General features: G+C 44.2%; 1 protein-coding gene across 1 annotated transcript in view; it reads right to left on the minus strand.

The window, feature by feature from the left end:
• Positions 1 to 22,064, minus strand: part of LOC143996618 (glucosylceramide transporter ABCA12-like) — a 215,284-nt gene that overhangs the window by 16,233 nt on the left and 176,987 nt on the right. The gene's annotated exons all lie outside the window — the stretch shown is intronic.

A 22,064-nucleotide genomic window follows, 5' to 3' on the forward strand; every position in this document is an offset into this window, starting at 1 on the left:
TTCAAACACCTATTTCCCCCTCTCCTCAGTGTGGTTCTTTCAGTAGTAGCAGATGGGGCATGAGGTATTCACACTGTGGTTCATGGGAGAACAGTGAAGCAGCAGCTTTCAAGAAATTATCCAACAAAAAAATTAAGTACAAGTGACCATGTATGGGGCACAACATGTACAACATGAGTTAATCCGAATGCAGGTCACACGTGCATCAAAAAGGAAGTCAAAAGTGAGTTAAAATCCCTATCCAAAATGAATACACTTTAACATAATATTCCTGGTCATAAAGCACACTGAGGATTGCATGGATTAAAATTTGGTTATTTTTATCCAACAGCTTTATCATATTTTGTTTCATTTAAATGGTACAGGTATGCAGATCTGAAACACAAGTGTTAGTATGATGGCAGAACAACTGGTATTTTGTAGAAGGAAGGTCTGCAATGGCAGTGTCCTTCCTTTTTTCTCCCTCAAAGTGTTTTAAACATATTACATAATTATTATACAACTATATTGAAGAGTAGCTCTACAAAATTATATAAAAAAAAATCTGTTTACTAGAAAATACTCATATTACCTAGCCTCTAACAGAGTTTTCAGTTAAAATGTTCCTTTGATCATTTCTAGGATGCAGTCTCCACAAAAATCATTGAGGCTGGGTTCACACTGCAGCACGCTCCTGCTCATAGCAGGAGTCTGGTGAATCTACATTTACAGTCTCAGGTCTGATTTCAGCCCAAATTGTGGGCTGAATTCGAACCTGAAACAGACCAAAAGATGCACAGGACTCCTGGGAAATTCACACCAGAGCTGCTGTGGAAATGTGTGAAACGGCTCCATAGAGAGACAGTCACAATCTCCTTCTGTGCATATTGGATGAGAGGAAACCCGTATCCAATTCACATAAGTGTAAACCCAGCCTGAGAAAATGTATCTTTTCACTGTGACCTAATCATTTTGAGCTATTAAACTATAAGATGTAAGTGACGCGCTATTAATGTGCTTACTAAAAAAATCCTTAGCATTAAACTATCACAGAAAATGTACTGTGCAACAATTTTCTGTAATAACAAATAGATTTTCCCATTGATACAATGGATAGGCATGCATAATCTCATTAATACATAAAAATGATATGTATACTTTCCAATTAAGAATTCTCAGATAGGTTGTAATAAAATAGGTAGTGATATATAAATTATTACATAGAAGAAATGTTAAGTAACAGGAATACTCCTTCAAATGCCTTTTTAAGTCACAGAGCAATAAGTAGCTCAAGAGATACACGTTTAAATATACATAGACACAATGATTATTATCTGATTGCAGATGGATGGACCACAAGGCCTATGTACATAGTCATCAGCAGACCTTTACAGATATCTCTGGCTGATCAGTTCAGGAGTATACAAAGCTAGACATCTATTGTTTTAAGATTTTTTTCATATATCAATCGGAAAAAAAAATCCATCAGGTTTTATCTACATAAAAATTTGCCTGATAGATATAAAAAAAACAAAAAAAAAAACAGCTGAGGCTTTAATACTCACCATTGGTTCACAACTTTCTCTCACAGTACTCTTTTTGCTTGAAGATGTCCTCAGTCTTCTACATTAAATGACACCCAGCGGCATTCAGTCCATAAGACTGAGCACAGACCTTTCTACTGAAAGGGTCGCGGCCTAACCCTTAGGGGGCATCATCATAGACCCTCAAACTCATAGGAATGTAGGCCGCACCTCTCCCTCCCCGAATGCCAACAGTATTAATTTCTAATAAATTAAGACACTCAATGTCGAAGCTTGGTATATAATTGGCTGTGGCACAATTATTGGTGTAATATTTAAAGAAATTAAAATCCATTAAAAAATTTTTTATTAATACATACATTTCTTAAGTTGTAAATAAGTACAAAACAGCTCAGTCTTCAGGACTCGAGCAATACCGCATATCAATAAACACGAGCCCTCCCTTTAAATCTAAAGAGTGACCAACCCCATAACATGCCTGCAACAAGTAGTTGGTGGGGTGAGGAGCTTGTTGCTGACTTCTGCCAAAAGTGGAATATTCCTGCGGCAGGTCACCTTGTATAGAAAGCCCCCTTTCTAGAACACTCCAGATGATCATATGACCCTCTGGGAATTTCCCTGGAGGCCATGTGACATTCCAGGAAATTCCCCAATATTACATGACCCTGTTTTTCCTGCATAAGAATCAAATACATTTTTCTGTGACTTATTTTCAGAAAAAAAATGTTATATAACAAACAAGCTGGAGATTGTGGTGGCCACATGCCCATGCTGTTCAGGCTCAAATACTTAAGCCCTCTCAGTCCATAGGAATGTAGGCCGCACCTCTCCCTCCCCGAATACCAACACTATTTATTTCTAATAAATAAAGACACTCAACACCGAAGCTTGGTGTATAATTGGCCGTGAACCGTTTATTGGTGTAATATTTAAATAAATTACAATCCATTTAATCATTTTTATTAATACATACATGTCTTAACTTGTAAATAACCAGTAAAAAACAGCTCAGTCTTCAGGACTCAAGCAATACCACATTTCAATAAACACAAGTCCCCACATGCCAGGCATGAAATATCAAGGCTGGCCTACCCCACCACTAAGGCCAATTCAATGCTATTCTTCAAACCAATGTTGAATATGTCCAAACCTATTTCAGACAGATTGACTCCATCTGCCCTATATAAACTTTTGAAACCTCCCTCTAAATCCCTATGTCTGTAAGAAAAACCATGGATAAGCCGCAAACATTTTTCCATGGATCTATTTACATGACGTCGGATGTTCTCTAAGTTTTAAATTGTATATCCTGCAGCCTTATGAGCCTTGGAACCATTTCAGGAAAAATGATTGTGGTATCTGGGGAAGATAATTTAAATCTATGAAGATCGAACTTCATTGCAAACATAAGATGAAGGGTTTTAACTTTACCCACATCATTTCCCCCCAGGTGAACGACTAGAATATCCAGGAATGGCTACATTCCCAATAACCTGGAGAGATAAAAAGACAAATGAAACCATTGCAAACAACACATTCCTTTCCATAGCACTTCATGCATTTTTTGAGAACCATATAGAATTGATATCCTGTAAGGGGTGACCCATCCAAATGAATCAAGAAGGACCCTTCACAGGATGGTCTAATTGATAGATAATTACTCTCCTTATTGGACAAATTTCAATGTCTCCACAACTATAGAGAGGGACCCACAAACCTTTACCTGTTTTATCTGTTCTAGAAATAAATATATTTAGTCCTGTCCTTTAAACCATCATATGATAGACTAACAGGCCAGACACAGACTTTTTGTTTTTGAGTAACAATTCAGATATTCTCATAGCACCAAAAAATGCTAATACAAATGCTGTTTTAAGTAATATTGACTCAAACTCTGAGCCCTTGTACACACGGTCGGAAATTCTGACGGAAACGGTCCGATCGTGTGTGGGCTCTATCTGACTTTCTCAATCGGTAATTCCGACGGAAAAAATTTGAGATCAGGATCTCAAATTTTCCGACAACAAAATCTGATCAGACTTTTTCCAATCGTTTGTAAAGAATTCCAATCGGACAGAGTGCCATGTATGCTCAGCTCAAAGTAGGAGAGAAAAGCTATTGGCTACTAGGCTGAACGTAGTCTCGTCGTAATGAACGAACGTCATCACGTTCCGAACGATCAGATTTTCTGACAAATTTTTCTGACCGTGTGTATGCAGTTTCAGACAAAATCCTTTGGAAAAAATCTGACGGATTTTGTGGTCGGAATTTCCGACCATGTGTACAAGGCCTGAGAAGCATACCATTTTTGTAACTCTACAAATTTCCTTTAGCAATGGGATAGAAACGGGCCTTCTGGTATCTGGGAAAGAATCCTTCTTCTTATAACCTTTAAGGTCCTGTTGTACAGAAAAGAAAGATGTACATGGAGGGAAACCTTGCAATTTAAAAAAGAATGCTACCCCTGCTAGTATCTTAGCAATTTGGCTATAGGATAATTCTGACTGCATTAGTGTACATAAAAAAAAAATATTTGAATGTCTTTCAGGAGAATCAAACTGCAGTCCAAAATCCTTATTGAACTTTTTCCATCTGTGCCATGCGGCCGAATATTCAGGCACTAAATGCTTGATAGACTTTATCAAGATTTTTAAATTAGGTTCCATAGATGTTCAGGAGGACATACTTGACCTTCTTTGTCCTCACTGGGAAGTAGCTGACATAATTTTTGTATCTGTAATCTAGATAATGCATCCACAATTTGATTTTCCTTTCCTGGAACGTGTTTTGCTTTCAACCAAATATTAAAACGTAAGCATAAAAATACTAGATACTTAAGCAATTTCAACACAAGGAGGGATTTTTTTTGATAAGCAATTTACTGTATAAATTACTCCTTTATTATCCGCTTTAATTAATATTCTTTTATTGGCAAATTATTTACCATATTTCTAATGCTACCACCAAGAGAAATAATTCAAGCAGAACTATGCTTTTATTTTTATCCATCTTTCCGGCCATACACTGCAACACCAGTGATTTTTTCCATACCACAGAGAACCCACATGATCCTGTTGCCTCCAGTTGTATAATTCCAGATCTGAAAAAATACTAATTCCTCTTGAAAAAATGAATGGCCATTATATAGGTCAAAAAAATATTATCCATACCATAAAATCCTCTTTAACCGCTTCCCAACCTGCACACGATGATGTACGTCGGCAGAATGGCACGGACAGGCAAATTGGCATACAGGTACATTCATTTAAAATTGCCGCCGTGCCATTGCGTGCGCGTCGCAGGCGGCGCTCGGGTGTGCCGGTCGGGACCCCCGTGAGTCTGGCCGTGGGTCCCGCGGACTCGATCGCTGTGTAAATCACAGCCACACCCCCCACAGTTAGAAACACGCCCCTATTACACACTTAACCCCTACACTGCCATCTCCTGGTTAACCCCTTCACTGCCAGTGCCATTTACACAGGAATCAGTGCATTTGTATAGCACTGATTGCTGTATGACAATGGTCCCAAAAATGTCCGATGTGTCCCCCATAATGTCCCAGTCACAATAAAATTCGCTAATCGCCGCCATTACTAGTAAAAAAAAAGATTAATAAAAATGCCACAAAACGATCCCCTATTTTGCAAATGCTATAACTTTTGCGCCAACCAATTAATAATCGCTTATTGTGATTTTTTTTTACCAAAAATATGTAGATGAATACGTTTCGGCCTAAACTGAGGAAAAAAATGTTTGTTTATATATTTTTGGGGGATATTTATTATAGCAAAATGTAAAAAAAAATGTGTTTTTTTTTTAAATTGTTGCTCTTTTTTGTTTATAGCACAAAAAATACAAACCGCAGAGGTGATCAAATACCACCAAAAAGCTCTATTTGTGAGAAAAAAAGGACATCAATTTTGTTTGGGAGCCACATCGCACAACCGCGCAATTGTCAGTTAAAGCGTCTCAGTGCTGAATCGCAAAAAGTGCTCTGGTCTTAAGCCAGCAAAATGGTCCGGGGCTTAAGTGGTTAAGCTCTGTGCTTCCAGCACATGCTCAAAGTGTTGGAAAAGGCCACTACAATATTCTGAACGCTAGCATAAATGGTAAATGCCTGTAACCAATTATAAAACGATCTTGCTACAGGCCTTATTTTTTGTCAGATCTGTTGATTAATTATTTTGCAGGTGGTAGTAAAGACAGAATGTCAATACATTGCCCTTTCCATATCTTATCTTTGACCTGAGCAGAAAGGGGATACCCTAGTGGCGAGATCTTGCATGTTAATATTTCTTTTAAACATGACTCTGGTACTGATGAATTTGTAATGTTAACTTAACCTGGCAATGCATTACGAGCATTTAAATTACCTGCTGAAAAGGAAGGAGTACTGTTAGCATTGGACACATTTTCAATCCTATTCCTGGTTTCATTAGACCATACATTAGCATAATTGCTTTTATCAGTTGCAGGAGTATTAATGCTGACAGCTAACCTTTTAATAGATTCAATTTATGTATCATCAATACACCCAGGGAGCTAGTCCAAACAAACGGGCACAAAGTAACAGGAAGTGCTGCTATTTATGGGCTTCCATTTATGTAGTATCAATACACCCAGGGAGCTAGTCCAAACAAACGGCCACAAAGTAACAGGAAGTGCTGCTATTTATGGGCTGCTTGATTGTACATTGTCCGTAGCTGGAAGTAAGTGGGGCTAGCGAGTCCAAGGCAATGCATCACACTGGGAGAACATTGCAATAACTCCAGAGCTCCTCCGTGGCACAACAGGTAAGACTGCACCTGTGGGACCAGGAACATCCTGGTTTGTAGACACCCACATACATGAGAGGGCCCCCTCTCCAGTGGACCCTCTGGGGGCCCAATGGGGCTTAGTGGGAAAAGAGGCATGGAAGTCTCAAATAAGAGCAGGGGCATGCAAATCTTTGGCTGAGACACAGGAACAGTCTGCGAAGGGATATCCCTTCCAATGAAGCAGATACCATAGGCCACGACCCTGCCTTCTAGAATCAAGAATCTTACAAACTTCAAACTCATTTTGTCCATCAACAAAAACTTGAGTAACGATTGAAAATTGCCTTTTTTAGGAGGGAAATATGGAATATGGGATGTATCCGGAGAGAGCAGGTCAATTTCAACCGATAGGAGACAGGTCCGACTCGAGCAATAATTCTTTAAGGACCGATGAATCGAGATACCGATTTGGTAGAAGGTTGTTCCAGTATCACGTATTTAGTTGATAGCCAAACTCTGTCCCCCACCACATATGGAGGTATATGGCATCTTAGTTTGTTGGAGAACAGCGCACACTTGCCTGCTGACTTCCATAGTAATAAGCAAATATTTTCCCAGTGTAGCAGAATATTTTTCACCCACTGATCTGCTGCTGGTACACCAAAAGAGGGCTAAAGTAGGGGAAAAGTATGAGGGTTATAGCCTAGGGCTGCGTAGAATGGTGTGGTATGAAGAGCACTGTGCCAATGGGATTTAATGGCAAATTCAGCCAAAGGCAAATACTCAGACCAGTTGGAGTGCAACGCATTGACAATGTCGAAGATAGGTTTCAAGAGCCTGGTTCATGCATTCGGTTTGACCATCTGTTTGAGGGTGATGTGAGGTAGAGAGGGAGAGTGTTACTCGCAGTTTCTTGCAGAACGCTCTCCAGAATTGGGAAACAAACTGGGATCGGCATTGGTAGGTATGCCATGATATTTCACAATATGGCAAAGGAAAAGGGTAGACAGTGCTTCCATTGTAGGTAATCCAGGGAGCGGTATAAAATGACCCATATAGCAGTCATGCCCTCAGACTTGGGTAAGTCTGTAATGAAGTCCATTGTCAAATGGGTCCAAGGCTGGCGAGGTGTAGAAAGTAGTTGTAACAGTCCAGTAGGCAATGTGCGGGGTACTTTATTAGCAGAAAAAAGAAAAAATTGCACTGGACAAAAAACTAAAAAAGAAATAGCAGCAACACCACGTTACATACACACCAAAAACAATAACAATCAAAAAGGTAGCACTCCTAAAAATGAATTAATGCAATAAAAAATAATAATAATGTTCTGTAGCCAGCCGGCTACAGAACACACCTGTGACGAAACACGTTGTGAGGAGAGACATGCTGACGTCACCGCGCGCTACGTCTGTTGTTTGTAAGCATGGGCGTGTGTTCTGTAGCCAACTGGCCGCAACTTTTTACATAGATTTTTTAATAGAAGTGTTTCTTTCTTTATATGCTGTGGCGTGTGTACTTTTTAATAAAATATCCTACGGGTTTTACTTATGATTGCTCCATCTTTCCTTGTTTTGAGCAAACATACATCCATCCATTATTATACCACCTGTCATCAGTGGAGAATTACGGGAATATTGCTGAGGCTGGGAGACTTTTGCAGAAGAGGTGCCGATTAGATCGTTGGGAGACCGGATCGTCCGGTGAAAACCTTCTGACGAAAAGGCCCCCGGCTGGGCAATGGCCATATGTGTTTAAACTCTTACAGCTGGTAAGCGTGTATTTCACTCGGTGGTGGGATTCATTCAGCACAAGTAACCCTATTGTGGAAATCATCATAAGCTGTTACTTGAATATTCTTGGATTGTGGACTTATTTATAATTCTTTTCACAGGATATTTTTTTATATAGGAATTTGTTTATGAGCTATTTTTCATCAACATTGGAATATATATGATTGTTTTTTTTTTTGCTCATAGCAATTAATATCTATTTATTTAACCGATTCACTTATTCAGGTAATTAATTAATTTACTTATTGCATTAATTAATTTTTAGGAGCGCAACCTTTTTGATTTGTATTACTTTATTAGCAGCACACGTTAGACAGACAGCCACATAGTCAGTAACATCTTTTTTCATATGAGGCCACCAGACATGATGTTGCAAGGTCTTAAGAGTGATGGCGACACCAGGATGACTGGATAACACACCTTCATGTATCAAGAGGAGTACAGGTTTTCTGAGGTTAGGGGCTATGAACAGTCGACCTGGTGGTATCTTCAAGCCTTGGGGAACATGATTCTGGGTTTCTTGCAACTATTGGGAAAGAGCCGTAGAGATCTGTGCGACAAAGGTGGGATTATATACTGCTCGGTAGGAAGATCTTCTTCAGAAGTAGTGAACTGTATGGAAAGAGCATCGGCTTTCTTGTTTTAGTGCCCAAAGACAGAAGAAAGAACAAAATTAAATCCCCCAAAAAACTGAACCCATCGAGCCTGACGTGAATTCAAATGTTTAGCAGTCTGAGGATACACCAGGTTTTTGTGGTCAGTCAGGATAGAAAAAGGCTTGGGAGCCCCTTCCAGAAGATGTTGCCATTCAGACAATGCCAAATTGATGGCCAGTTGTTCTCGATTCCCAACATCATAATTCATCTCCCCTGGAGAAAACTTTCTAGAAAAAAATGGATGGATTCTACCGGACTTAGGCTGTCTCTGGGACAGCACGGCACCTGCTCCTACCTCGGAGGCATCAACCTCAACAATGTACTGGAGATCAGGATTTGGATTCTGAAGAACTCGAGCCTCGCTGAATATGCATTTTAATTGGTGGAAAGCTTATTCCGCTTCTGAGGGCCACACCTTGCAATTTGTACATTTCTTAGTCATAGCAGTAAGGGGGGCAAAACCTTTGATGAAGCCTCTGTAGTAATTTGCAAATCCTTGAAAGCTTTGGAGCCCTCTTAATGTTGTTGGTTGGAGCCATTACAAGACAGCAGAAAGTTTTTGAGGGTCCATTTTGAAACAGACAGCACTTATAATGTATCCAAGGAAAGGTATACGGCTTTTATGGAAACTGCATTTCTCAATCTTTGCATAAAGGTAGTTTTCTCTCGTCACTCAGCTGGCCACTTGGCCCTATCCTGACTCTCTGTTTGTTTGGGGTCCTTGGAGGGGTGGGGGGCCAGTTGACTGGATCCTGGGAGCAGCCTGGACGGGCCGATAGCCTATTGTGGATTCCCCCCCTCTCCCCCCCCCTGAAGGAACATGCCACCTTCTCTGCTGAATTTGTGGCCCTACGGGCTCCCCGGGTGCTGATGTACTCCCGACCCTGAGGAACTACGGAACTGGACATGGCCGCTGCCCTATAGGAACGTGGTTCCCTTCGGGCCTTCTTACCGGCCTTGCCCAGCTAGTCCCCCTTGTTGTGCCAGCACGCTGAAGCAGCGGGCCGCCCTGCCAGCCACACAGACGTCTCCTGCTATCCTGATTATCTGGGGGTTCTGGTGGGGTTGGAGAAGTGTTGACTGCCACCTGGTGAGGGGTGACCCGGCCTAGTTTAGCTCCATTTGGAGTTTGCATTGTCTCCGAACTTTACTACTTGCTCGGCTGAGCCAGATACTCTCTGAGGCCCCTATGTCGCAGTGCACCTGGCCTATTGGATCTGTGGTTCCGGCCATGTTGGCCGTCTTGGGGGTGGGTGGTCCCCAGGCCCTTCCATTCCCCTTGCCAAGTTTGAAATCTAAGCCATATACCCCCGGTCTCGGCCGGGAGAAAAGTTTGCAATGACTTGCCGGACTTCGATACCCGTTCCATGTACTGTTTATCAGAGGACAGGTCCCTGGTGCCCTCTTGCAGTGCACGTCCCCACGGGGGCCTGTTGTCCCTTTTTGGTTTGGGAGTGAAGCCCCCTCCGGGTTGGGTGGGGGGTGGCGAGGTGGGGGGGGTTGGGGATGGGGTTATTGTTTTAATTCAACATGTTGGTGTTTGTGAGAGTCAGCTTGGTATATGTCATTACTGTTTTATGTCTTCCATTGAAACTGTACTGCAGCGGATACAAAATGGCGGTGTGGCGGGAACTCGATCTAGACCTGCGGAGTGGTATGTGGAGCTTAATGTCTTCCTGTAAAATTGTATCCTGGAACACCAGGGGACTCAACTCTAAGATTAAGAGGTCACTGGTGTTCCAGTTTTTGCAAAAGCATTCTCCCCACGTCTGTATTTTGCAGGAGACACACCTAACAGGAAGCAGAGTTATGAGTTTGCGCAGAAACTGGGTGGGCCACTCCTATCACTCGACCTATTCGAATCTAGCGAGGGGAGTGAGTGTTCTTATCCGTAAGTCTCTACCTTTTCAACTTTTGGCCCTGGAGGTGGACCCGATGGGCAGATTTGTCATTGTCTATGCTAATATTATGTCACTGGAGGTGGTGTTGGTGGGGTTATACCTGCCTCCACCGGCCTCTGTGTCTTTGTTGTACCAGATTGTGACAAAACTCACGCAATATGGCACGGACAATATCCTGCTGATGGGGGACTTTAACATGGTCCCGGACCCCGCAATGGACAGAATGTCGCAGCCTTCCGGTGCTACCACGGCGCTGGGAGCATGGGCCGAAGTGTTTAACCTCACTGATGTCTGGCGTTGGCGACACCACCAGCTGAGGGCTTATACCTGCCAATCAGCGATGTACAAGACTTTTTCCAGGATAGACCTGGTGTACTCGGGGGGGTCCTGTCCTTTCTAAGGTGCGGGATATCTCCATTTTACCCAGGTGGGTCTCGGACCATGCCCCGGTCTCCCCGACGCTGGAACTGTCCGGTCCCCCCTCGGAGAGTCTTTGGCGCCTCTCAAGGTTCTGGCTTACTGACCCGCGGATAGCTATACCGGGTAGAGCGGATATTGCTGCTGTCCCCATTCCAGATACGTGGGATGTCTTCAAAGTTTGTATGCGAGGGCACTTTCAGGCTCACATTGGTGGGGTTCGTAGAGAAGCTAGGAGAGGCCTTCAGGAGGCTGAGGACAGGGTTCAACTCATGGAGTCTAGCTACGTTAGGGATCGAAAGCCTCAGACCTACTCCTGTTTCAGGGAAGCTCTGAGAGATGTTGAACTTCTACGGGCCTCCGCTACAAAAATCCGCCTACTCCATCAGGGTCAGAGAACTTTGAGCAGGGCGAGCGCAATGGTAGACGGTTGGCCTGGCTGTCTAGGGAGCATTCCTCCCCGGGTTACAATTTCGCGCATTCAGGCACCTGATGGGGAAGTACTAACTGATCCATCTCTGGTCAATGCTAGATTTGCCTCTTACTATCAAGAGCTTTATAGCTCTAGGGCTAGGTATACGGAGGAGGAACTGGGTCTCTACTTGGCTCAAGTGGACCTGCCGTGTCTTACTGACATGGCGAGGGAAATTCTAGATAGCTCTCTGACTCTATTAGAAAACCAAACGCAGTTAAATCGCTGCAGGGGGGTAAGACACCAGGCCCAGATGGGTTCCCTGCGGAGTTTTTTAAACAATACGTGGAAGATATCCTGCCCATCTTTAGAGAGGTCCTGTTGAAATGCGAGACGGTGGGGTGCTCCCTAGGACAATGTCGGAGGCGGTTATTATAGTCCTCCCTAAGCCTGGCAAGAATCCTGAACTGTGTTCCTCGTACCGGCCCATATCTCTCCTGAATGTGGATCTGAAAATCCTGGCAAAGGTTCTGGCGGACCGCCTGAACACAGTAATCACAGCTTTGGTTCACCCGGACCAGTCCGGGTTCATGCCGGGCAGAGGGACTGACATTAACATACGCAGATTGCTGACGCACTTGGATAGAGCACGGGAGGACAGCCCTGGGGTGGTGGTGTCCTTGGACGCCGAAAAGGCCTTCGATTCGGTAGAATGGGGTTACCTCTGGGCTGTCCTTCGCAAATTTGGTTTTGGACCTGTGTTTATTCAATGGCTGCAATTGATGTATGCCTCGCTGACCGCTCGTATACGCACCAACAACTCCCTCTCCCGGGTCTTCCCCCTGGAAAGGGGCACCCGACAGGGATGCCCACTGTCGCCGGGGCTTTTCGCTCTGGCAGTGGAGCCATTAGCCACTAAAATCCATGACGCGTCCGCGGTTCGGGGAATTCGGGTGGGAGTGGTAGAGGAGAAGATATCCTTGTATGCGGATGACACTATTCTGTACCTAACGGAGGTATCCTCTTCGCTCCCTGTGGCCCTGCGGATAGTTGAGGAATTTGGGACATACACGGGTGTTAAAGTCAACTGGGAGAAGTCCTTAGTCTACCCTCTGAGCCCGTCCGGGCCTAGGCCCATTATGCAGAACCCGCTGGTCTGGGTGGAAAGTTTTAAATACTTAGGGAAATGGATGGGTGGTCCACTGGCTAGGTATATGGAGCTTAACCTGAACCTGCTGTTGGCCCATTTTTCTAAGCGATGCATGGATTGGAAGGCGCTGCCCCCCACCTCTGGTGGGTAGAGTGAACCTTATTAAAACGGTTTACCTGCCAAAGTTTCTCTACCTATTTAGAAATAGCCCGATTGAGATCCCCGGTGGCCTACTTTAACAAGATAAGGTCTATAATTACCTCCTTTGTGTGGCTGGGCAAGGTGCCACGGTTGGTACTGTCCACCCTGCAGCTGGCAATTGGGCAGGGCGGGCTCGCCCTTCCCGACTTCCAGCGCTACTATTGGGCGGCGGTGTTGGTCACTGCCCGGTAGTAGTGGTGACCCTGGAAGCAGCGATTCTGGGGTCTTACGCAGCTCTAAGCAACTTACTTTATAGAGGAATCGGAGCGCATCCTAACAGTACCACCCTGATGCGTACGACGGTTCGGGTGTGGTGCCGGGCGGGGGCGATCCATCGGGTTCCTGGTGTGGTCTCCCCCCACATGCCCCTGTGGGGTAATCTGAATTTATCTCATTTTCGGAGTATCCCAGACCCACAGGTGTGGGCTAGGAGGGGGATTGTCACATTAAAGCATGTAGTGATAGGGGGTAGACTGGGTACGTTCCCGGAACTCAAGGCTAAATTTGATCTGCTGAACTGGATGTTTTTCCGGTTTCTGCAGCTGAGGCATGCCTTTCGGCATCAATTCCCGGATGGGGTGACTCTTGGGAAGGATCCGGTGGAGACGTTGTTGACTGCTAAGCTTCTACTGGCCCCCCTATCCACACTCTACTTTCACCTGACGGCCTCTAAGCCGCCTAAACTGCCCCGGCTATACACCAAATGGAAGGGGGACATCCTGTCCCTGGGGGAAGATGATTGGGAGTCCTGTGTCTCTTCCTATGTATCAACTTTGATCTCGGCTAGGGACCATTTTATACAGTTAAAATTTTTGCATCGGGCCTATTATACGCCGCAGAGATTGGTGGTTATATACAGAGATAGATCCCCCGCATGTGCTAGATGCGGTAGTGAGGAGGCCACCTTTATGCACATGGTGTGGTCCTGCCCGGAGCTGCAAACGTACTGGGAACAGATTCTGACTGATATTAACCAGACTGTTGAGAGCTCTCTACAGTTGAAGCCAGAACTTATGCTTTTGAATGTGGTGAATGACCAGGCTGTGGGGAAATATGGGAGACTATTTGTGGCCTTTGCTACTTACTACGCTAGAAGGGAGGTGTTATTGAAATGGAGGTCTGAGCTCCCGTCCACCGTCACCGCCTAGAGAAATACCTTGAATGCTGTTTTGCCGCTGTATAAAATTACATATATCAATAGAAATTGTCCGCAAAAATTTGACAAGGTCTGGTCCTCTTGGATAGACTCGTGGGGTTCCCTGTCGTTGGTGGTGTCTCCCCCTGATCCAGAGGGGGATTGATGATCCAACGGCAGGGAACATGGGACGTGCGTTTGGTGATTGTTACTTGTTCCTCGGATGGCCCTTTCCCGATCCCCTCCCCCCCCCCCCTTTTTCTCCCCCCCCCCTTTTCCCCCTTGGGTGGGCCTGTCGCTCAACCTTGCCCTTCTCCTGCTTTCCTGCCCCCCCCCCCGCACTTCCACTTCCCTGGTACTGTCTCCCTATAATCCTGGGACCCTGTACTACGTCTTCCCCCCTCCCCCTACTGGTGCCCTCCGCCGCTCCCCCCTCCCCCCTCCCCCATTCTCCTTACCAAACGCCGTTCAATTTGGTGCAGAAGATTGAATAATTCTACGCACGATTCTTGCATATGTCTATTATGTGGAGATTTGTATCCTGATTGATGTATGTACATGGATATTTTTATTGACGGAATGTATGCCACGAGCTGACCTGTATGTTTTTCTTTGTTCGAATAAAGTTCACTTTTGTTAAAAAAAAAAGTAGTTTTCTCTCAGTTGTTGTAATACCTGCTTTACATGTGGGATTTGCTCTAGATGAGTCTTAGAAAAGATTAAAATGTCGTCCAAGTAGATGGTGACAAACTTGTTGCTGAAATCGTGAAAAATGTAATTCATGAAATGTTGGAAGACAACAGGGGCATTACACAGCACAAATCCCATAACCAGATACTCAAAAAGGGACATTGCAGGTGTTGAATGCTGTCTTCCACTCATCCCCCTCTCTAATTCGAATCAAATTATAAGCCCCTTGGAGGTCCAGCTTAGAGAAGATAACAGCTCCCTTAAGTACATCAAACGGTTCTAGAATGAGAGGCAAAGGATAGGAATCTTTTATGGTGATTTGATTTAACCTTCACTAGTCTATGTATGGTCGAAGACTCCCATCTTTTTTTTTAACAAATAAAAAACCTGCCCCTACTGGAGAAGAAGAGGGTTTGGATAAAATCTCTTTCCAAGTTGTCTTTTACGTATTCCTCCATGGAATATTGTTCAGGCAATGAGAGGGGATAGGCCCTTCCTTTGGGAAGAGGTGTGTCATGGGTATGCAATAGAGTTTGTCTGCTTACCTGTCTGCATGTGTTCATTTCTAGAGACCAGCCGAGCTTCACCTGACTGCTTTTATATCCATCCTCTGGCATGGCTCCACCCTAGCTCCTATCAGACAACTCTATATTAACCTGTGCACTGCTAGCCTATCCTGCTGATCAACCTTTGTGTGTTAGCTTCCTGTTTCCTGCCGTGTGCTCTGCTACTGTTTTCCGTTACCGACTTTAGCGTGTTTTGACTATCCCTGTTTGCCTGTGATCCTGACCTTTTGGCGTGTACCTGACTATTTTTGTCTGCTTGTGGCTCCGACCTTGGCTTTGTCCCTCACCATCCCTATCCTCCTGTTGCCTACTGTGGGTGTGAGCTGGGGGACCCTGGGGGTCGCGACCTGGAGCCAGTTGCAGCCAAGTCCATCCTCACCACTCGAGGCTCTGGTGAACACCTGCTGGCTCTTAGACTCCGCGCCCCAGGGAATCTTACGCTCTAACCCCAGTGGGATTTGTCCCCCGTCTGCAGCAGTCAGTCGTAGGGTCCACAACCTTGCGGTGCACCCCTAAACCCTACGGTGTGCATCTGTCACCTGCGCTCTAGGTGACCTGACAAGGTGCTCCAGGAATTAAATGAATTGCACAGTCAAAAGAACTATTTGGAGGTAAAACCTCTGCCTTTTGCTTGCAAAATACATCTGCAAACCCATGGTATTCACGAGACAAGGTGGGTGGGATTGCCACGAAAGACAACAGACAAACAGAAAGTCTTTTGGGTTGAGACAAACAGTTTAGATAACAGGATGGCCCCCAAGAGGTTAGTTCTCCATTTCCAAATCAAAGGAAAGATTGTGTTGTTGCAACCATGGGTAACCAAGGATAACTGGCAAAAGTGGAGAATAAATAAAAGACAAGACAATTTCCTATTTGTGGAGTGTACCTACCTGAAGGGTGATTGTCGTAGTCTCAAACTTTACATGCCATCTCCCATTGGATGTCCATTCAGGGTGATGATGCTCAGGGGTCAAAAACTTATGAACAAGTGGGATGTTATTTTCCTTAGCAAAAGTGTAGTCCAGGAATATGCCAATGGCTCCACAATCCACAAAAACCTCAGAGGAGACAAGTTTATAGGCTAAATGGATAATTGCAGGAACGGTAATCTTGGTCTTGGAGGATATAGCTGTAAGGTCTAAACCAGCTTCTCCAATGCTGTTAGACCCTGCCTTTTACTGGATGGGAAGGGCAGACAGATAACAAATGTCCTTTAGGTCCACAGTACAGGCATAGGCGCAATGCATGCCTCCTTTGTTTCTCTGATTCTGTTAGGTGGAGATAGCTGATTTCCATGGGTTCCACAGGTGCCTGGAGTTCAACTGAGATTTCAGGTTCTGGCTGAGGCAGTGCTTGGAAGTTAGGGGCCAAATGGTAAACTGGCCTAGGAAGCTTGAGAGTTCTAAGTCTCTTTGGGCACCTTCCATGATACCAGACATCCAGACAAACACACAGCTTTATGAATTTTTGAGGGTTTTCTGGGGAATCCTTTTAGACTAATTTGTCCTTGATGCGATCTGTAAGACCTTTTCAGAAGGCTGCGCGTAATACCCTTGAGTCCCAGTTAGTATCTGCAGCCAGGGTACGGAATTCAATAGCATATTGTGACACAGACCTGGTAACTTGCTGTATGTCCAAAAGTGAGTACTCTGCAGAAGCTCTATCTGGCTTGCCAAATACAGTCTGGAGAGAAGCCAGAAATTTGTCAGCATCTTGCAGCACAGGATCATTGCGTTCCAGGTAAGGAGAGACCCAGGCCAGGGTCTTCCCCTTTAACAAAGAAATTGCAAAAGTCACTTTGGCAGACAAAGTGCTAAAAGTCCCAGGGTTGTTGCAGAAATGCAAATTATAAACATCCCCTCCCCCCTTTCCCTTCTCCCCCCCTTCCCTTCCTCCCCTTCTCCCCACCCTGTCTTCTCTTCCCTCCCCTTCTTCCCCCTCCCCTCCTACCCTTTCCTCTTCCTATTTTATCCCTTCACCCTTTCCCCTCCCTCCCCTCGTCTTTCTCCTCCCTTCCCCTCCTTCTCTTCACTGGATCACCTCTCGGTATTGGCTGGGTCTCCCTCTTGCCCTTCTGTTATACCTCCCCCTATAGTTACATTATCATTCTTAAACCTTGTATCGACTTTTTACTAGAGACGGTCACTTGCAATCCCCTTTGTCCGCCTTGGGGGGGAATTTGTGCTGAGCTCTGTCGTCTATTGATTTCGTCCAGACGGGTGAGCGCATCTCTCTATCTATTTTTAAGTTTATTAAAATGTTATTTATATATTGTTATGCTTTGTTTAAACACACTATTTGTTTCTTAGACCTTTTCCTCCGGAAGAAGCGATTTATGCTGCAAAACCGGTAGAGGACAATCTCATACTCCACCTCAACAGTAGTAGTAGTCAGTGAATTGTGGGGTATTTTTTAATGTCTGTATACTTTTTTGAATTGTATTAAAGTTTTATTTTTTATCATATCCTTTGGGTCATTGTATCAGTACCGTGATAGTCCATTAACCACTCTAGGTGTCCTTGTGTACCGGTCAGCATCAGCAACTGCCTTCACATTGTCACCTTCCCAATTCTCTATAAAACATTTAAAAAACTCTGCAGTATTCAATATCACCACCAAATATTTCAGGCAAGGGAAGTTTGGGTGGTACAGAAGAGGCAGGTTGGATTGGAGCAGGAGTAGGAGCTGGAATCTCGACCAGTGCAGAAGGACCAGGCAAGCAAGATTTAAACATAGCACAAAGTTCATCTAACTTTGCATCCAATCACCTTAACAATCTCAGCAGAGACAACTGCCATTGTGGCCCGTTTGTAATGCAAGTCACCTGTGGTAAGTAGTGTCCAAAGTGGAGCTTACATGCTGAGGATTCAGATGAAAATGTAGTCAAGCAGGTCAAGTTGTCAACAAGTCAGGCAAAGTGGTACAAAATCAAAATCCAAAAAATGGTCAGACAGGCGGAGGTCATACACGGACTGCCAGTGAAGTAGCAAATCAGCAGGCTGGAGAATGGTCAAGAATTTAGGCAGAGGTGCAATGCACGGTAGTCCAAATCACAGAGTTATCAACCCAGGGAGCAAGTCCAAACAAACGGGCACTGAGTAACAACGAAGTGCTGCTATTTATGGGCTGCTTGATTTTACATTGTCCTCAGCTGGCAGCAGGTGGGGCTAGTGAGTCCAAGGCAATGCATCAATCCGGGAGAACATTGCAATAACTCCAGAGCTCCTACGTGGCATTACAGGTAAGACTGCAACTGTGGGACCTGAAATATCCCGGTTTGAAGACACCCAAGTACATGACATTATATATTTTAATACCTCCGACAACTCACCCTTACCACTAGATGTCACTGGTGTGTTAGCTTGTATTGAATTAGCCATATGTTGTTCTCCATAGCCTGCACATATTGCTTGTTGTTCTTCCCTGACTTGCTGCCTAATTATTTCTGTTGAAGCTGCCGCCTCCTCAGCCCTCCCAGTGGGTGCCGTTTTACTTGCCCGCCTACCCCTGTTTCTGGGCAGCGATGGAGATAGTATTCTCCCTCTCCTCTTTTTCTCTCTTAGGCTGGTGCTTCTAATCCCAGCACTTGAAGCCACCTCTTCCTGCGGAACCATTATTGGTGCTTCTTGTCCTAAAAGATGAATACAGTCATATCGGCAGGTCGCGCTGATTCTGTCAGCTGTGTTGCGAGGTGTGGGTCACTGGTCTGCCTCTACTGGTAACCCTGCTCGGCGCCTATTTAGCTCCATGCCTGCTTTCTTCTTGTTCTTGGTACCACCATTCATCCTCTTTTTTTTTCCATGTTATCTCCAGACACAGTCTCAGCCACTCTTCTCCATCTCTGTCCCCGGCCCACTCAAATACATGACGCATGAGGGTCTTCATGGTCAGGTCAGCAGCAGACCTCCTGAACTTGTTGCTGACTTCTGCCAACAGTGGAATATTCCTGCGGGAGGCCACCTTATATAGAGAGCCCCCTTTCTAGAATACTCCAGCTGATCAAATGACCCTCTGGGAATTTCCCTGGTGGTCATGTGACATTCCAGGAAATTCCCCAATGTTACATGACCCTGTTTTTCCTGCCTAAGGATCAGATAAATTTTTCTTACAGTGACCCCTTTTTTTCAATTTTTTTTAATATAACAAGGGAACGGGGCGGCCACATGGCCATGCTGTTCGGGCTCAAATACTTAAGACCTCTTAGTTCATTGGGGTGGATTTACAAACAAAAAATAGACTGTGTACTTTGTAGGTGCAGTTGCACTAATTTTCATTAATACACGTAATTTGTTAAAGCTTCACTTTGTAAAGAATACTCAAGGAAAATAAAAAAGAAAACATGATCAGATAATATAAATTAGCAGAGCTTTACCACATGTACTAAGCTCTTGGAGAAATTAGTGCAACGGCACTTGCACAGTTTATGTGCATCGGTGCCACTCTCTAGATCACGAATGACTGCCAAACACAGAGTGAAGGATTAAGAGGAATTTGACTCTGCTGCATTGTGTGACAGGCCTAAAGACTTCAGAAAAATCTGGTACTGCTAGGCTGACATTTGGGAAGGGTGGATGGGGGTGCAGGGTGATGAGGTGAACCGTGAGTTGGTCTCTAACCCTTTAATATTTTCTATTCTGATGTTTTATGGAATATATAGAGGTTCAGATAATACATTGCTACTTTATATTATAGATCTGTGCGAGCAACTGAGAAGCTGATTTTCCTTTTTGGGACTTTCACACTTGAAAAAAAAAACATTTTCTAATAGAAACAAGGCCAGAGGTAAAACCACACAGCACAAGCTACATCAATGTAGTGAACTGAATTTTACTTCAGATGTGCTGGAGTTGCACAAAGAAATAGAAAAGACTAAAACTAACTTAGGAAGAAGGGACACTCTGGCCCTCAATACTACTTCTAGTTATATAGTTAGATCATAATCTTAGTTTATAAAATTAAAAAAGGCACAGGTCTATCCTATCTATACAACCTTTGTGTGTGTATGTCCGTGTGTGAGATTTTTTTTCTCTAACAATTCCCATAACCATGTATATTCTGCTTCCTAAGGAAGACATATAAAAGTTGGGGATGGCAACAAGGAATGCAAACATTAAACCCATAAGAGGCATGGCAGAGCATTACAAAATTGGTAAGTTTGTGGTGATAATAACAGTGATCATGAGCCGAGCTGCTCTTAAATTAAAAAATATATATATATGACTACTGACCTCTTTGCTTGCCCATGCCGTAGTTGGTTTTAGATTTAATTCACTAAATTATTCAACCCAAACCTACTTAAAGTGGTAGTAAACCACTGTGTGTTTTTTTTTTTGCAACCTGCAAGGTAAAGCCATTATGTGCTAGTATGCATTGCATACTAGCACATTATGGGAAACTTACCTGAAAACAAAGGCTTCAAGCGCCAAGCTGTCATTGCTGAGAGGGCTTCCATCTGTAACTGTTCCTTCTGGGTTTGTGGACTCCGGTTGTGTGAGTGGCCAGAGCCGCAATGACATCACTCCTGGGCATGCGTGCAGTAGCCGCCTTTAACGGAAAAGGACTCTGAAAAAATGGCCCAGGTGGTCATTCCTTCCCAGCAAATGCACCAGTGGTGTTACTGTCTGCATGTAATGTAAATATCTCATAAACAGTGCACATTTAGGAGATATTTACAGTACCTAAAGGTTATTATAGGCTTACCTATAGGTAAAAGTCAGAGATGGGAGTTTACTCCCACTTTAAAACAGTTGTTTAGTCTGTATAAAGTAGGTAAGGGTCTAAACCTCTCTTATTTATATGCTTGAAAGATTTAATCAGTAATGGGTATCACTAGAAAAAAAAAGGTAATACAGGAAAAAAATAAAACGTATAGAGGGTCACATTATAACTTTTTCTACCAAAACAGTCAAAACAAATGTTTGGCTTTGTGTTTTTGGATACCCATCCAACCAAAAATGTACTTGCTTCATTTAATTCCACATTAGCACATGAAAGGAATAGTCAAATCCTAAATAATGCATTTGCCCTTATATGATCTCAACCCAAATGTTTTCACTGGAAGGGGATTAATCATGAAAATAGAATTACAAATTACAAACATCTCGGAAGGAAAAGTGGTAAAAAAGGTATCGTAGTATAGCTGCAGGACACCATATCCCTAAGAAAAATACTCCAGAGGGGTTTTTTTGTTTGGAACTTTTCCTAGAAAGCTGGAACCAGCATTCTTGCAGGTGTCACAATAGATATTCTCTCTTCTACCCTACAGAGAGTTGTACTTTGCGTGCATGGTATAATGGCAATAACATTAACCACTTAAGGACCACCGCATGCCATTGTACGTCATCACAATGGCATGTACAGGCGAAAGCACGTACATGTACGTGCTTGCCTTCCAGCGGGTGGGGGGTCCGATCGGACCCCCTCCCGCTGGATGCGGCGGTCCGCTTCGCTGCAGGAGTGATCCGGGATGAGGGGATGGCCGTTGGTTTCTGGCCATCCCCTCTCGATCGCTCCTGGCGAATTCCTCACACTGTGTATAGTAAACACAGGCAGGGAGGAAGTGATGTCATTCTCCTCGGGGCGGTCTTATTGACCGGACTACGAGGAGAAATGAAAGTAAGTGTGCACCAACACTACACTAACACGTAGGCACACATAGGTACACAAACCCCCCCGATCACCCCCCCCCCATCGCCCCCCGACCCTCCCCCAGTCACAGTGTTACTGATTGCAGTGATCATTTATTTACTGATCACTGTATTCAGTGTCAGTTGTAACAGTAAAAACTGTCAGGGCAGTTAGTGTTAGGTCCAGGGTAGCCCCCTACCACCCCCCAATAAAGGTTTAACCCCCTGATTGCCCCTAGA

The sequence above is a fragment of the Lithobates pipiens genome, unplaced genomic scaffold (genome assembly GCF_037356315.1).
Source record: "Lithobates pipiens isolate NorthernLeopardFrog02 unplaced genomic scaffold, aLitPip1_a1.2 Scaffold_19, whole genome shotgun sequence".
NCBI lineage: Eukaryota > Metazoa > Chordata > Amphibia > Anura > Ranidae > Lithobates > Lithobates pipiens.